The 18,170-nt window shown below is 46.6% G+C and overlaps 1 long non-coding RNA gene across 2 annotated transcripts; it reads right to left on the reverse strand.

Moving 5' to 3' along the window:
• Positions 1-3,873: 3,873 nt before the first annotated feature.
• On the reverse strand, positions 3,874-17,103 carry LOC103244716 (uncharacterized). 2 transcript variants are annotated; one of them, XR_501701.3, is made up of 5 exons: positions 16,921-17,103; positions 15,196-15,471; positions 14,183-14,309; positions 11,957-12,082; positions 3,874-10,282 (listed from the first exon to the last, which is right to left on the reverse strand). It is a non-coding gene; the product is annotated as an uncharacterized lncRNA (long non-coding RNA). The 2 variants fall into 2 exon arrangements; XR_501698.3 differs by lacking the exon at positions 15,196-15,471.
• Positions 17,104-18,170: the final 1,067 nt, after the last annotated feature.

Consider the following 18,170-nt stretch of genomic DNA (forward strand, 5'->3'; position numbering starts at 1 on the left):
TTGATTCCAAATGTATCATTTCCATCTTACAATGTGGTGCTGCTGGGCTCACCCAGCTTATGACTTGATCCAATAAATAGGCAGTTTCAGATACGTGATCTGATAGATCACTTGGCTATTGGGTACAAAATGATCATGTATCTGAAACTGCCTATTTATTGGATCTATCTCTGCTAGGCTGTATAGTTCCCCCACAAAATTCATATGTTGAAGTTCTAACCTCTAGTACTTCAGAATGTGACCACATTTGGAGATGGGGTCTGTAAAGGGCATTAAGTTAAAATCAGCTCATTAGGGTTGACTCTAATCCAATATGACTAGAGTCCTTATAAGAAAAATTGGACACAGACACATACAAAGAGAAGACAATGTGAAGACACAAGGAGAAGATACCCGTCTACAAGCCAAGGAGAGAAGCCTAGAACAGATACTTCCTCCATGTCCCTGTGAAACTTGCCACACCTTCATCTTGGACTTCTAGACTCCAGAACTGTGAGACAATACGCTTCTGTTGTGTAAGCCAGCCAGTCTGTGCTGCTTTGTTATGGCAGCCCCAGGAAATTAATATAGCCACCAATGTTGCATTGTTCCTGAAGGAAACCAACTGGCTACTTGGTGACAAATTGGCAACATTGAGCTCTTTCTGTCTTGGAAGGGCTATCAGTTCAACCTCATAGAGGGAATTGTTCAGGATATGGATTTGCCTTTCCCTCTGACAAAGCCGTAGTCAGCACCATTATTCAGGGGCTTAAGGAATAAATGATCCACAGTTGTTGTCCTACCCAACATAGCATCTAACCAGGGGTCCCTTCACAGCAAAAGAAGTGCAGATGTGGGCCCATTAACATGGGATCCACTGATCATATCACCCAGAAGCACACCATCTAGATGCAGTGGGCCTTGCAGTATGTGGAAATGGCTTTCTACAGGCACAGCTGAAGGACGGGTGCCATGCATCAGGATCTGTCATAGGCATTAAATCAGAGATCTCAATGTCACTGTGTCCCCAGTAGGATGAATACATTGATCAAGAAACCAAGGAATGGACGCAGGAGTGTCCCCACTTACCACTATTCCTAATGACCCATTGAGAGACTTGGTATTTCCTGTTCCCACAACTCTAGGCTCTGCAGGGTTGGAGGTCATGTTTCTCAGAGAGGGTGCACTCTTGCCAGATGACACAGCAAGGGTCCCACTGAACTACAAGCTATGGCTGCTGCCAGGGAACTTAGGACTCTGTGGGTCTAGGAGACAGCAGGCAAGGAGTTGCCATCTTGGCAGAGGTAATTGATCCTGATCAGCAAAAGGATATAGGACTGCTTGTATACAATGGAAGCATGAGGGCATGCATGTGGAACCCAGGAAACGTGTAGATAGGTACAGCAACCCCAGTTGAGAAGGCTGAGACTCAGGCCCCTCAAGAATGAGGGTTTACGTCACATCACCAGGTAAGCTATAAAGACCTGCAGGGGTGATAACAGGTGAGGAGAATTTTAAATGGCTAGCAAGAGGGAGGGGATTGGCATCACCTGCAGCACTGAGACGCTGCATCTACTGAAGCTATAGAAGCTGTAGTCAGTTTTCATCTCCTTCTAATTTCCCTACCAGGAAGAGAAACTCATGAAAACTCCGGAGGAGCTGCTTTCTGAGTGTATATGGAGAAGTGGGTCTGTGAGGACTAGGGATGGACTGTGGAAGCCATAAGAATGCAGCACTCAGGTCTTGCTTCAAGAAAGAACCTGTTGGAAGGACTGCAGTTAGCAGACAGTCTCCAGATTCAGTATCTTTGAGACAGAACTCAGTGTTCATGCTAGAGCAGCATTCCCCCCCAAGCTGTTCCCAGCCAATGATAGTTTGGCAGAAGTACTAGAGCCAAGCCATTTCTGGCCAGCATGGACAACTTTGTGGGCAAGCTTTGTGCTGGGGCCCCAGCTGGGCTTGACAAGATGTTCTCAGAACCACTCTACAGCCTGAAGCTCTTCCTACCCAGTCCTCCTTTCTTCTCCCTCTCCTTCCTAAAGGCATCAAAGCTATAATGCAGTCTGAAGGCTCTCCCTGACCACTGCTGCTCCCTTTCCCCCTTATCTTTCAAGGCCAGGAAATCCAATAAATCTCTGGTGGTTTTTTTTTTTTGGAGACAGAGTCTTGCTATGTCACCCAGGCTGGAGTACAGTAGTGCGATCTCGGCTCACTGCAAGCTCCGTCTCCCGGGTTCACGCCATTCTGCTGCCTCAGCCTCCCCAGCAGCTGGGACCACAGATACCTGCCGCCACAGCCAGCTAATTTTTTTTTTTTTTGTATTTTTAGTAGAGACGGGGTTTCACCATGTTAGCCAGGATGGTCTCAATCTCCTGACCTCGTGATCCACCCACCTCGGCCTCCCAAAGTGCTGGGATTACAGGCATGAGCCACCGCGCCCAGCCAATCTCTGGTGGTTTTAATGCCATCTTGGGGCCTGAATTGACGTGCTAGCACTCCTCATCAGAAGAGGCAAAACCCTTGGAACCTGCATGGCCTTGAAGGTGAGAATTGAAAGAGAGGGTTGGAACTGCAATTCCTAAAAAGCAAACACGAGTTTTTAATTTTCTGTTGCTACTCTGGAAAGGAACAGGTACTCCAAAACTCAGAGAAAAGAGGAAGTGAGAGTGGAGTCCTCAGTCCTCTTAGTTGGTTTCTTTTCATGTCTTGGATCTCGGGATGGTGGGCATTCTTGGATTCAGTCCTTGGACACTTCTATTCCTTTCTTTTGTTTTTTCTGAGACAGAGTCTCGCTCTGTTGCCCAGGCTGGAGTGCAGTGGTGCGATCTTGGCTCACTGCAACTTCCACCTCCCAGGTTCAAGCGATTCTCCTGCCTCAGCCTCCCAAGTAGCTGGGACTACAGGCATCCACAACCATGTCTGGCTAATTTTTGTATTTTTAGTAGAGGTGTGGTTTCACCATTTTGGCCAGGCTGGTCTCGAACTCCTGACCTCAGATGATCCACCCACCTCAGCCTCCCAAAGGCTAGGATTACAGGCGTGAGCCACCGCTCCTGGCCCACTTCTATTCCTTATTAAGCTAACTTTCTATTGGATCTTGTGGAGCCTTCTGGCTTAAAATAACATTTATATGCTGATGACTCTCAAATTTGTATGTCGGGTCATCAAAATGAAAAATTCTTATGCTTCCAAAGATGATTAAGAAAGGGAAAAGAAAATCCACAGAATAGGACAAAATATTTGTGAGTCATATATCAGACATGGACTTATACCCAGAGTATATAAAGAACTTCTCAGTTCAACAATAAAAAGATAAACAGCCCAGTGAAAAAAATAGGCAACAAATTTGAATAGACATTTTTTCCAAAGCAGATATAAAAGTGGCCAATAAGCACATGAAAAATGTTCAATATCATTAGTCATCAGAGAAATGCAAATCAAAATCACAATGAGATACCACTTCACCCTCACTAGGATGGCTATAATTTAAAAAAGACAGATAATAACAAGCATGACTGAATATCTGGAGAAATTGGAAATTTCATACATTGCTGGTGAGAATGTAAAATGTACAGCTGTTTTAGAAAACAGTTTGGCAGTTCCTGAAAATGTTAAAAATAAAGTTATCCTATGACTCAGCATTCCACTTCTAAGTATACCCGAGAGAACTGAAAACACATGTTCACACAAAAACTTATACACGAATGTGCATAGCAACATTATTCATAACAGCCCCAAGTGGGAACAACCCAAATGCCCATTGACTGATGAATGGACAAACGAAACATGGCTAATCTATACAATAGAATATTATTTAGCCATAAAAATGAATGAAGCACTGATACTCATAAGTGTACCTCGAAAACAGTATGCTCAGTGAAAGAAGCCAAAAACGAAAGACCACGTATTTTATGATTCAATTTTTATAAAATGTTCATAATAGGCAAATCAGTAGGGGAGAAAGCAATTTCATGGTATTGAGGGCTTGAGGGGAGAGAGGACTGGGGAATGACTAATGGGTGTGGGATTCCTTTTTGGGGTGATGAAATGTTCTGAAATTAGATAGTGGTGATTGTTGCACCATCCATCCCGTGACTATACTGAAACTTACCACTCTGTACATTTTAGAAAGAAAAATTTATGGTATGTGAATTATTTCTCAACAAAATTTTTATATTAAAAAAGAAACCATAGGAATGAGAAAAAAATGATTATGTCAGTCAACCCTGACCTCTCTCCTAAACTGAATGTTGGTTATCTCCTCCTGGCTACTTGGTATTTCCATCCGGATGCCTAACATAAACCTCAAACTTAGCATGTCCCAAACTGAACTCCTTGATCTCAGCATCCCTCCTAAATTTGCTCCTCTCATAGTTTTCCCATCTCATTAAATGTCAACTCCATGTTTCCAGTTGCTTATGACAAAATAAAACAAAAAAAAAACTGGAGCCATCCTTGTCTTCCCTCTTTCTTTACACTCTACATCCACTCTATCAATGAATCCTATCCCACCTGTAAGATATTTGCAGAATCGGACCACTTCTCACACTTTCACACCTGTCACTCTGGTCCAAGCTACCATCACTCTTGCCTGGATCATGGCATTAGCCTGGCAACTGGTCTCCCTGCTTCTGTCATTGCCCTGTTACAGGTCGAACTGTGTGCCCTCCAATTCATGTGTTGAAGCTTTAACCCTCAGTAGCTCAGAATGGGACTGTATTTGGGGACAAGGGTTTTGAAGATGTGATTAAGTTAAAATGAGGTCATTAGGGTGAGTCTTAATCCAATCTGACTGGTGTCCTTATAAGACGAGGAAATCTGGACACCCAGACACTAGGGATGTGTGCACGCAGAGAGACTCTGTGAGGACACAGTGAGAAGGTGGTGGCAGCCAGTCAAGGAAAGAGACTTCAGCAGAAAGTAACCTGCCAACCTCTTGATCTTACTTGAACGACTGGCCTCCACAACTGTAAGAAAATAACTTTGTTGTTGAAACCACTCAGTCTGTGGCATTTTATTATGGCAGCCCCAGCAAACTAATGCCCCGCCCCTGCTGACACCCTGTTTTCTACACAGTGGCCAGAGTGGTCTCTTGAAATCATACTGCCTCCTGCCCTATAGCCATGGCCTGGAGAGTCTCATTCTCCTCCTGACCTCATCTCCTCCCCAGGGCTGCTATGTTGCACAAATCCCCAGGGTGCCGTGAACTTCCTACCCCTTCTGGGCCTCCCCTTTCACTGTGCTTGGGCCACGCTGTCTTTTTGCGAGTTCCACAGACATCTATGACTCTCATGCTCTGTGGTTTTTGCACACACTGTCCTCTGCCTGATACTCTTCTCCCATACATTGGTGCAGCTCCCCACCTCCATCTTTAGGTTGCTGCCCAAACGCCAGTCCCTGGGGGGCTTCCCTAGTGCCCCTGTCTAAAATGGCCACACCTCTCCCCAGTCACTTTCCATTCCTGGGCATGCTGTGGTCATTTTCATTTAGCACTTAGCACCACCTGACATATGATTATCCTGTGTGGCATTGTTTACTTGCACATTGTTTCCCTCTCCCACCTGGAGAGTGAGCTACATGGAGATAGGGGCTTCATTTTTATTGTGGCTGTATCCTCCATGCCTCAGAGAGTACCTGGCACATAGTAGAAGCTCAATAAATGATAGATTTAAAAAATAATAAAGGAAAGGGTAAAGGAATTGATGTCACTTGGGTTATATTTAAGCCTGACCACTTCTTCCCTTGCTAAAAAGCTTAGAACCCGCTGGGTGTGGTAGTTCACGCCTATAATCCTAGCACTTTGGGAGGGTGAGGCGGGCAGATCACCTGAGGTCAAGAGTTCAAGGCCAGCCTAGACAACATGGCGAAACCCTGTCTCTACTAAAAATATAAAAAATTGGCTGGGCACGGTGCCACGTTCCTGTAGTCCCAGCTACATGGGAGACTGAGGCAGGAGAATCGCTTGAACCAAGGAGGCAGAGGTTGCAGTGAACCGAGATCATGCCACTGCACTCCAGCCTCAATGACAGAGTGAGACTCCGTCTCAAACAAAAAAAACAAAAAATCTGCATGCTGTCTTTAGTAAGTGTGCCAGGAGTTCATGTATCAACCTCTACCTAATTTCATCGGTTCCCCTTCCTTTATTTCTCTTTGTTGTTATTCCTCTTCTTGAGATACACTGTATGCAATTTTAAAGCCGTCTTTTGAGACGGTCTCACTCTGTCACCCAGACTGGAGTGCAGTGGCATGAACACAGCTCACTGCAGCCTTGACCTCCTGGGGTCAAGCGATCCTTCCACCCCACCTCAGCTTCTCAGGTAGCTGGGTCTATAGGCATGTGCCACAACGCCCAGCTGATTCTTTTTGCTTTTTGTAGAGGCGAGGTTTTGCCATGTTGTCCAGGCTCGTCTCAAACTCCTAGGCTCAAGCAATCCACCCATCTCAGCCTCCCAAAGTGCTGGGATCACAGGCATGAGCCCTCCAGCCTAAAGCTGTCTTAAATTTTGACATGATATGGAATATAATAAAATAAATTTTAAAACAATTTTTTTTAAATGTCTCCAGTATCTGGCCTTCCGGGATGGCTGTTTGATCTCTGGCCACCATGGGGTGGGAGAAAGACACTTTGCATGTTCCTGGCTTATAGTGCTGAGTGGACATGTGTTATTTTCATCTCAAGAGTTCCCAGGAGAATTCTTCTGAAGATGTAAAAATTCTCCCAGGGGCTGAGTATGGTGGCTTTTGCTTGTAATCCCAGCTACTTGGGGGACTGAGATGGGAGGATGGTTTGAACCCAGGAATTCAAGGCTGCAGTAAGCTATGCCTGAGCCACTGCACTCCAGACTGGGTGACAGAGAAAGACCCTATCTCTAAAAAAAAGAAAGAAAAAAAAGAAAAAAGAAAGAAAAAAATTCTCCCAGGGATCATCAGCTGCAGAAGAAGAAAAGATACCCTCTTGAGGACCTCGTGTCAAAGAATACTGAAAAACAGCGCCCTGGGGGAGGAAAGTGCATCTTCTTACCCTATAAGATGTTGTTGGGCCAAAGTTGAAAGGAGAGCTTTAAAACTTGCCTGCCCTAAAGGGCACAGAGGCGGCTTCTGGGTTAACCGCCTGGGTGCCAGCAAACTCAGGAACAGAGTGGCATTGTCTGGCCAGCTGGGTTCCTGGAGAACGCCTCTGTACTGGCTCCCCGCAGGGGAGGAAGGCTCCTGGGGGCTGGCAGCAAAGCCTGTCCTGAAACGCTTCCCAGATCCGCAGACTGTACCTCTCCTCTCCCTTGGAGGTCAGACTCTGCCTCTGACCTTTGGGATCCAAGTTTCCAAACTCCCTGCTTACACAGTCCCTGCCCCAAGACTGCCCAGAAGAGTGCAAAAGCCAGCCAGGCACAGTGCGTCATGCCTGTAATCCCAGCACTTTGGGAGGTCAAGGCAGGCAGATCACTTAAAGCCAGGAATTCGAGACCAGCCTGGCCAACATGGCAAAATCCTGTCTCTACTAAAAATACAAAAATTAGCTGGGCATGGTGGTACATACCTGTAGTCATAGCTACTTGGGAGGCTGAGGCGGGAGGATGCTGGAACCTGGGAGGCAGAGGTTGCAGTGAGCTTAGATGGCACCACTGCACTCCAGCCTGTGTGACAGAGCAAGACTGTCTCAAAAAAAAAAAAAAAAGTACAAAAGCCAAGCAAACCTACAAGCAGTGGCAGAAGCTTCTCCAAGGAGAAGGTTACTAATTCCAACTAGCCCGTTCGCCAAAGAACTGCCCAGTGTCTTTTCACACACTCCATTTCAACTCTCAAAGCTGGGTCATAGTCAAGGTGAGGATCCCTGGTGTTTTTCCATCACAATTCCTTCGCCTCAGACTCCACGTGGCTTCAGATTACATCACTTTTCTACTTTCTTTGCCTCTTTTGTGTTATGTTGGCCAACAACACTTCTCTTGGCTGCTGAGGACAGTCTAGTTGAGTCAGGGAAAAAAAATCTGGGGTCTGCAGGACAGAAATTCAAGCATAATTGTTCTGGAGTAGTGGTCAAATACAGTGCGTCAGAATCACAAATGGCAGCAGCTCTAAAGCTTGACTGTGTTCAAGAGCCGCTGAGGGACCTGTGGCAAAAGTCACTTGTTAAAAAGGAAGCCATTGGCCGGGCCCAGTGGCTCACGCCTGTAATCCCAACACTTTGGGAGGCTGAGGCGGGTGGATCACGAGGTCAGGAGTTCAATACCAGCCTGGCCAACACCGTGAAACGCCGTCTGTACTAAAAATACAAAAAAATTAGCCAGGCGTGGTGGCAGGCGCCTGAAATCCCAGCTACACTGGAGGCTGAGGCAGAAGAATCGCTTGAACCCGGGAGGTGGAGGTTGTGGTGAGCCGAGAACATGCCATTGCACTCTAGCCTGGGTAGCAAGAGTGAAACTCCATCCATCCACACCCTAGATAGAGCTGTCTATATAGTGGGTCTGGGGTATGGCCAAGGGACCTGCATTTTTAACAAGTCCTCAGGGGATTGGAGGCAGCCAGTTAGGGGACCACCCTGTGAGCTGGTTAATAACGCAGGTGTTTGGGGCTGGCCACACACCTACTGATTCAGAACTGGCAGCCCCGTGTGTGTCATATCCCCCGGAAAAAACCGGCACACAGCTGAGTTTGGGACCCACTGCTGCAGAAATTATCTCATTTCAGAAAAAATAAGCCAGGCTTATACTTTTAAGGTCCTCTTTCTCTCTGGCCACTTATAACTGCCTGAAAATCAAGGCACATTATTGCTGGCACAGAAACTGAAGGAAAACTTGCACGTGCCCCAGCGGCTGAGATCCTTAAACAAAAAGGACTACAGAAATGACAAGCATGATTGTAAGAATTGTACGCAGCTTCTCTTTCTTTTCCTGGGTATGGTAGGAATCTCCACAGGTTAATGTGGCCTCCTGGAGCTACCCACCTGGCTGGAAGACTGTCCCGCTCTGTGCTATTTGGGTTAGTAAGCAAGGCAGTCGCAGCCGTATCTGCCCGTCACCCAGGAGCCAGCATGGCTGGCACGAGTCCTGAGCGGCTGCATATCGCCACCAGATGGGCTCCTCCATGCCAGGTGCCAGGTGCCAGGTTGCTGCAGCTGCCGGGGAATAGTCCGTCGGTAGGACTATCTGCACCTGGATAGAATGATGTAACCTACAGGAACGCAAGATTCACAGGCGTGCAGACAAGCCTCAGAAAATTATCAGCCTCAGCTCCGAGTTACAGCTGATTCAGCTGCAATCTCTGTGGTCAGACTTGCCTGTTGAAGCACGCTGCTTCTCCGGTGGACTGGATGGCGTCACTTGGAGTTTATGTTAAAGTTGAAGTCTCCCTCAAACTAATGTAACCCCTATTTCCCAGTCCTTGTAAGACAAGTGGAAAGCATGGGCCAGGCTCAAGCTTAGCAGATGATCTGATCTCCCAACTGCATTGGGTGCCGCTGGGGTCACCTAAGCCATTGCTCCCTTTCACTCCTTCAACAAACATTTACTAAGTGTCAGAAATGATAGTAATCACAAACATTGTCTGAATGATTGCTGGGGTCAGGCATTGTGCTAGACTTGGCACCAGCATCTTCTTATTCAGTACTCACTAAGCCGAATAAGTTCGAGTTCATTTTACAGGTGAGGAAACCCAGCTTCCCGGAAGCAAAGCAGCCTGCCTAAGGCCCCACAACTAATGAGGGGTAGAGCCTCTCATCCATCCACTTGAACAACAAGCCTTACCCTCTCTGTGGGGTCTTCCCCATGGCCTGGCACTGAGCGTGTAGACACTGAATCAGCATACACAATGTCAGGTTGTGACTCCCCAGCCCCTCTGACTGGTCCCTTCCTCCTATCCATCAGCTGTCTCAGGTAGGCTCAACCCTACCATCCAGGGCTCCTTCTTGCTGCCTTATCACCACTCTGCTGACCTTCCCTGCACCCCTCTGACTTCTAATGTCTGGCCTCTTGAACCTGGTGTTCCTCAGAGTTCTTTGAGACTTAGCCCTCAGGACGTTTCTCCCAGGAAGTCTTCCCTGACCCACACCTCCTCCACATTTATGACTCCATTGTATGATCGCAGTGCATACCAAAGACGTCTTTGTCTCAACATGATATCCCGTATTAGGTTGGAATTTTTGGTTTCTATCTGTCAGTATCCTTCATTAAAATGGAGTTTCATGAAATTGGACAGCTGGCGCCACCACGATGCACGGCGCATGGCGGGTCCTCCATGGATGCTTGCCAGACCGAGCACAGCTGACTCACAGGCCTCAGGCACCAGGGCATGGGCAATAAAGACAGGCAACCTAATATTTTAACACAAGAAGGAAAATACAACCTCACAAATGTCATACTGGGAAGAGGGAAAAAGACAACTGAAATATGGTCACCAAAGAATACAGGGAAGGATATAACACACAGGCTGAACGCATGACCCTGTAGTCTGACCACCTGGGCTTGAGTCTTGGCTCCCTCACTTGAAACTAGTGAGATTTGGAGCAAGTTGTTTTACCTCTCTGAACCCAATTCTCTCATCCATAGAGTGGGAGTAGCTAATCTTACAGGGTTGTGTGAGGATGAGATAATTCGTGTGCAGTGTTGAAAACAGTACATCGTTCATGCTTGGATGTTATCTTATTTTTTGTTCATAATAAATGGATTTGCTAGAAAGGGGTGAGGGAGGAAACTGAGAAGAAACAATGGTCATAATATTTTATACTGAGGTGCAAACCACCAGGTCCAATTTTTTAAAATGCAGGTCAGAAGTTACCACCCAAAGGTGTACAGATTTTTTTAATTTTCAATGAGCTGCCTATTTACAAATGAAGAAACTTTACATCATGAGAAAGAAATCCAGAGATCCAACTTCTGTTGAAAAACTGGATGACTTGGCAACTCTGAGCTTCTACTTCCTGTGGTAATAACTGTCAGGATTTGTGTATCACTGCCCACTTCAGAGCAGATATGTGCTCTCCAGCTCACGCGACCCCTCCAGGTCCTCTTGCTTCTTACCTGGCCTGCTTCATGCTATAAGCATTTGAGTTTGTGACCTCAGCAAGAGATGAAGTCTTCACAATAATAATATACACAGTTTTCCTCTGCTCAGAACCTCCTCATACCTCTTTGGTGTGTCTATCATAAAAATCAAACTTTAACTGCTCCCTCTTCCATCTGGGAACCCATCTCGCCTCATTTCCTATGACTCCCCATCCATCCTCCCTCCCCACCAGGCTGCCCCCTGCCCCCCTCCCACCCCAGCTCCTCCCCACTATGGGGCTGGCACGGGCTCTCCCTCCCCTCTGCTTTCCCAAGTCCCCCTGCCCTGTGAAGGTTTAGCTCATGTCCAGACACCCTAATGAGCTTCTTCCCCACTCCCTAGCCCACAGGTGGTCTCCCTTTTCCAGGCTTGCACTGCCCTTCGGACAAGGGTAACTACTATTATAGTATGGCTGTGTCTTCTCAGTCTTTACTCTGAAAAGAAGCCTGTTCTTATCTATGCAGTTTCTCTCCTTTTCCCCTGCCCCTTGGGGCTTCTGTCCTTGCTGGGCCTGTTCCTGAAATTTTGTGATTTACAACAAAACCAGAATGGGATGGGGAGAGATTGGACAAGAGGTATGGGAGATAAGGGGAAAAGGAAATTAAAATGAGGGCAAACTTAGGGTGTGCTGTTGAGAGTGAAAAAGAAGGCAGGAGGCCCTGCAACAGCAGCTGGGTGGGAGGGAATGGGAGAGGAAGCTGGGGAGGGGACGTGTGCAGCATTGCGCGGCTCCCAGCTTCCTTGTATTTACCCATAGCTATCAGAACCATGTCGTGTGGGCCCTCTTTGGTCTGTTTCTAGGCGGCAACCCTGCCTTTTACAGAGGACTGGAAGCTCTGTGAAGGCTGACAAATTATTACTATTTAGTGCTCCTTACATCCCTCAGAGCCTTCAGCCCAGGGCTGAGCCCAGGGACTGCACATATTCATACAGAATGACTGACCTCAGAATCCCCAGGTGTCCTCAGGCAAATGACCTGTATGCTCTTCGATTTCACCTCCTGGCAGAAGTGTGATGAGATCAGATACCACCATGCTTTTGCGTCCCAGAGAATAACCAGGAAGATGCTCTGGAGGAGAGAGTAGCCATTATCGAGAGGGAGCAAACATGGCAATCACCTGGGAGGGGAGGGGGCTTGTTAAACCAGAGATTGCTGGGCTCCACGCCCAGAGCTCCGGATTCAGCAGGTCTGGGCTGGGACCCCAGAATGTGCTTTTCTAACAAGTTCCCAGGTGATGAGGATACAGCTGGTCGGGCAGCCACACTTTGAGAAACCCAGCTCTAGACTTCAGAGCTGAGGTCTGATCCAAAGCCACATCATCCTGCCACTCTACTAGAAGGAAAGTGACATCCCCTCCCTTTCTAGCGACTGTTTCCTCTTCCTAATCCAGCACTCATTCAACCCACCTCGGAGCTTTATGGAGACTGTAGATGCTCATGGCTGAGTGGAGGGTGTCCTCTTGTGGCCCAAATAGAAAATTACCTGAACTGCAGTGACCTCACTCTCAGCCTTAACAAAGTTTGCCAAACACTGAATTTTATCTGCCTGACAAAAGATCCAGGGAAACGGGATGTTCACCATTCGCCCGATCTGGTCCACTGTAGAGGAGGGGCCAAGGGCCCGCTCAGTGTGAGATGCGTCAAATACTTGGCCCAAAAGGTGTCCAAGGACCGCAGAAATTATTTGTTCTCATGACTTTGGGATTTTGTAGGTTGGGAAGGTGTCTTAGGAGAAGAGTCCAAAACCAGATACTCACAAAATTCTCTATTGAAGGATACACCTTTGAAACATGAGTTAGAAGTAAACAATCTCAAAGCCTTGGAAACACCACGTGACTAAGAAGGGTCCTTAGAATGGCTTTGAACCATGTTTGGATTTGTTCCCTGAACTTTCCTGAAACGAGAAAGCTGGCATCATGAACTATGGGCTAGTGTAAGAACACTGGAGCAATTGTCACCAGCTCCATCACCAACCAATCTGGTACAAGCCAGTCCCTTCTCAGCATTTAGCAGCCGTTCCAACACTGTTCTGCGATTCACTGCCACCTATCGCTCAGGCCCGGAATGAGCAGGAGTTGGTAACCAGGACACAGGGGCAGTGGAGCGGCACTTCTCAGAGTTTGGCTTGTATTAGAATCACCTGGAAGGCTTGTTAAACTGTAGATATAGGGGCTTCACCCCCAGAGATTTGACTCAGTAGAATTGGGGTAGACCTGAGAATTTGCTCTTCTAGTAAATTCTGGGTGACACCAATGTTGCTGGCCAGAAGATGCCTCTTTGGATAACATTTGTAATTCTCCTACCACACACTTGCTGAGCTTGATTATTAATCAGTCACATCTGTAAGTGATCAAGAGTCACTAATGCAGGATGTCTCAACCTGGGCCCGATTGATATTTTGACCTGGCAATTCTTTGTTGTGGGGGTAGCTTGTCCTGCACATTATAGGATTTTAGCAGCATCCCTGGCCTCTACCTACTTGATGCCAGTAGTAGCCACCTCCCCCGGGTTTTGATAATTAAATATGTCTCAGACATCACCAGATGGCCCTGGGAGGCAAAATTCTCCCATTTGAGAATCACCTGTCTAAAAAGTGGGACTATTTTCCTCTTCCATTTGACAGACTGTGAGGGTATCTTCAAGCATTGCCTTACCTAGGATACTGACATATAATAAGCTCTCAGTTGTTTGTGTTTCAACAACAACAGAAAAAAACAGACTACCTATCTTGAGTGCTTAGTATGTGTGAGTTACTGTGCTAACACTCTTTAGTATGTAATCAATTTTTTTTTTTTTTTTTTTTTTTTTTTTTTTTTTGAGACGGAGTCTTGCTCTGTCGCCCGGGCTAGAGTGCAGTGACCGGATCTCGGCTCACTGCAAGCTCCGCCTCCCGGGTTCACGCCATTCTCCTGCCTCAGCCTCCCGAGTAGCTGGGACTACAGGCGCCGGCCACCTCGCCCGGCTAGTTTTTTGTATTTTTTAGTAGAGATGGGGTTTCACCGTGTTAGCCAGGATGGTCTCGATCTCCTGACCTCGTGATCCACCCGTCTCGGCCTCCCAAAGTGCTGGGATTACAGGCTTGAGCCACCGCGCCCGGCCTTTTGTAATCAATTTTTAAAATCTCTGATATATTTTACATTCTTGTTTTTGTACTTAGTGTGTATCTTACCTTTACAGCAGATCCTAATTTGCAGTGGCCTCCTTTCCAGTGCTCCAGAGACACGCAGCTGCCACACTGGATCCTGCAGGGCTAGACTCTGAGCCCAGATTCTGCCTCTGCCCAAATGGCTTCCAGCCTTTAGATGTGGAACAACACGTGCCAATTTTACTTCAATGTCCTTCCATTCCTGTCCTTATTTCAGCTATTTTATCAGACTCACATACCTATTCATGTACTTTGCAATCAGTCCTTGGAATAGTTCCACATAGTTTAAAATAAGGTCTGCAGTTTTATAAAATTTATCAAACAGCAGAATACCTCATCTGGTGGCCAGACTGTGTTGACTATTATCATATTTTAGTTCTGAGAGCTTTTCAAGGGTCTGTTTTCCAAAAACAGTCTGTGTTTATGCATGCTAATCCTATCCAATGCTAATCACTGATGCACAAGTTCAATCACACTCTCCCATTTTTTGGTTTATCTCACAATATCCAGGAGTGTTCTTCTCCATTCAGAGATTCTGCCTTTTCATTCGTCCTATGTGATGTTTCTCCCTGTCATTCCTCATGTTATCCTTAGTAAATGTTTCTGATCACTTACGGAACCAATTATTCTCTAGAAAATTTGCAGTGAACCCTTTAGTCTTACCACATTTGTTCATTCAAATTTTACAGGCAAGAAAATCAAGATAGACTTAATTACTAAGGTCAACCTTTTAAAACCTTTAAGTATTATGCCAATAAAAAGTAGTCACGAGTTAACCCTAATGAAATGTTTCCTGTGAGCCATGCCCTGTGCTCAGCTCTTAACATGCATTATTTACTTATCCTAATAGGCCTATGAGGTAGGTGCTGGGATGATCGCCATGTTAGAGGCAGGGTAAGAAGGCACAGAGAACTTAAGTAACTTGCCCAAAGTCACCCAGCTAGCAACTGGCAGGGCTGGGGCTCATATCAAACTGTGGATGATGATATAGTTGGTCCTCTAACCTCTATACTCCATTGCCAGGAAAGATGACTTACAAAAGTTCTTGTTAGGCCTTCTCTTGATGAGGAAGAATATATATATACATATATCTCCTGGTATTCTAGGAACCGCCTCTGAAGCCAGGTGCGAAGACTTCTCAGGATGCAGCGCTTTTGACTTCAACAGGGGGCTGAGTTCCCATCAGAAGCTTGAACCAAGATGCCACATCAGAAACCCTCAGAATCCAGTGCCAGGAGAGCACCGGGTTCAAGAGTGAACGGGAGTATGGATGTGGAAGTGGCAAGTGAAGATGATTCCTTCAAGAAGATAGGCTACAGCAGGAGAGAGAGAGGAAGGATGGGAACTGAAGGGAGGCAGGGCTTAAGGGAGGGTTGTGCTTTCTCTGTATTAATTTGTTTTGTTAACTACTTGAGCATATTGCAATGGTGATGGGGAAAAATTAAGAGCTGAAGGCACAGGAAAGCATAGGGGGGCGGATAGAAGCTGAATCAGCAAGGACCCCGAAGAGTCCGCCCGCAAAGACATTTGAAGCTCATGTCGGGAGACATGTTTGCTAGGTCTGACACCAAAGCCTGCTCATATCTGCGTCACTCTCTGGCTTCCCAGTATCACTGCCTGACAATCTACGGCTATCAAAGATTCCCAGCGCCAAGTGGCTTGGAAGTTGTTTACAGTCAGAAACATTTTCCCTCCACTGGGCACCACTTCTTATCCTTTTAAGTGAGGAAATACAAAATGCATGATATCAGAACACATATCCTGGGGCAGCCCCCTATGTAGGTGATATGGTTTGATGCAAAGGACATTAATCTGCTTCTTCCTAAAATAGTTCCCATCAGCTTTCCTCAGACCTTGAACTATTCTGTTGGGATTACCTTCCTAAAGTGTCCTGTTAAAATACAAACAGGTCAAAACAATCTGGAAAAGGACACCCATGCTCACTGCAGCGTTATTCACAATGGCCAAAAAGGTGAAAGCAATCCTGGTGTCCATTGACAGACGAATGGACAAAAAAAATGTGGTATATACGTACAGTATTATTCACCCCAAAAGGAAGGCAATTCTGACACACACTACAACATGGGTGAACCTTGAGGACACTATGCTAAGTGAAGCGAGCCAGCCACAGAAGGACAAATACAGTATGATCCCATATATAGGAGGTACCTAGTCAAATTCAGAGGCAGAAAGCAGAGTGGTGGCTGCCAGGTCTGGGGGAAGGGGAATGGGAAGTTACTGTATAGTAAGTGTGGAGTTTAAACCTAGGAGGATGAAAAGAGAACCGGAAACGGATGGTGGGGATAGCTGCACAAGAATGTGAATGAACTTAACACCACTAAACTAACCGTACATTTAAAATGGAGAAGTTTATGTTATGTGTATTTTTCTGCAATTAAACAAAACACTAGGTGATTTAAAGGGGCTGCCTGATCAATAGCCAAACTATTATTAGTTTGGCTCAGCTTTCTTGTTAAGGCCACTTTGCCCAGAGCAGGGCTCTAAGGAGCCAGGGCTGGGAGGAGCTGGAGCTGGAGATGGAGAGGTGACAGGCATGAGGACAGTAATTCACAGGGTGCTGGAATGCGTTTTGACAAAGGCCAGGTGTCGGTTCCCATCCTGACCTGCAGGGGGCACTCCGTTGGGTCCTGGGAAACAGGAGGAGAACGGGAAGCCTAGAAAGCCCTGGGAGCTCCTTGAGCGACAGGGAAGCCTCTGTCTACCCAGACTTTTACTGAGGCCGCCGGCGTCATGATACTCACAGTGGTTATTCTTAGGCCCCGAGAGTCAGCAAAGCCGCTTGTTTGGAAAACCTTCTCCCGGGTCGCCCCTCGCAGGCTGTGTAAGGGGCGCCCCGCCCCTCCGTGTCCCGGATGGATGTGAGGACGGCAGGGCCGCGCCCCCTGCTGGCCGCCCGCTCAGCTGCGCCGTCGCCGCCTCCGCCATCAGCCCTTGGGAAAGAAAGCCATTTTGGTCACAGGAAGCAACGTTTTCAACTTCTCTCATTAATGAGAAAGACAGAATTGTGATACTCGAATGGGAATACTCGAGGAAGGAATAAATTAAATTTCCATGCAGCTCCGGCTCGAGTCCCAAGCTGAACAGATGCTATTTTTATCAAATACTTTCTATTCTGTGACGTGCTCTGCCAACTTTCTATTATTAGACAAATCAGGAAAAGTCTGATTTCTCTCCCTTCTGCCTTCTCCTTCCCGCTTTTGTGGGAGGGTGGTGGTTTGGGTGGAGACTCTGTCCTGTCCATAGAAGGTAAGTGACAAGGAAATGGCAGCCACCTGAAAACTTGCCTTGATGCCAGCGTGTCCCAGAAATGTCCTTTAAAATGACATCTCATCCAGGCGTCACCCCATCCCAGATGGCATAGCTGATGGAACAGGAAAAAGTACATATTTTAGAGTATTTACAGCATCTTTTTCCCTTGCCCCCACTTCCTTCCTGTGAAGGAGGAATTAGTCTTCACTAGCCAAGTTCTGGAGTATTTCTTTTTCCTTTTTCTTTTTTTTCTTTTCTTTCTTTTTTCTTTTTTTTTTTTTTAATTGAGATAGTGTCTTGTTGTGTCGCCTAGGCTGGAGTGCAGTGGCGCCATCATAACTAACTACAGCCTTGAATTCTTGGGCTCAAGTGATCCTCCTGCCTTAGCCTTCAAAATGCTGGGATTACAGGCGTGAGCCATTGCACCTGGCCCTGGAGTATTTCTTGTGCATAATAAGGGAAAATGTGAGAGAGAATTCTGAATTGTACCATGGGTAGGATGGGTTGATGGGTCTACCTAAGAGAAGGCAGGGAGTTACCTACTAAGGAAAGCAGAATGGATCAGAGGGCAAGAGAGAGAATAAGAGAAATGAGCCAGGGATGAGCTGGGTTTGGGAGAATTCAAGAGGTAAATTAAGGAGGACTGAAGTAGCGGCTGGTCTGTTGATATGGTTTGGCTGTGTCCCCACCCAAATCTCATCTTGAATTGTAGTTCTCATAATCCCCACGTGTTGTGGGAAGG

This window comes from Chlorocebus sabaeus, chromosome 23 (assembly GCF_047675955.1).
Source record: "Chlorocebus sabaeus isolate Y175 chromosome 23, mChlSab1.0.hap1, whole genome shotgun sequence".
NCBI classification, from domain to species: Eukaryota; Metazoa; Chordata; class Mammalia; order Primates; family Cercopithecidae; genus Chlorocebus; species Chlorocebus sabaeus.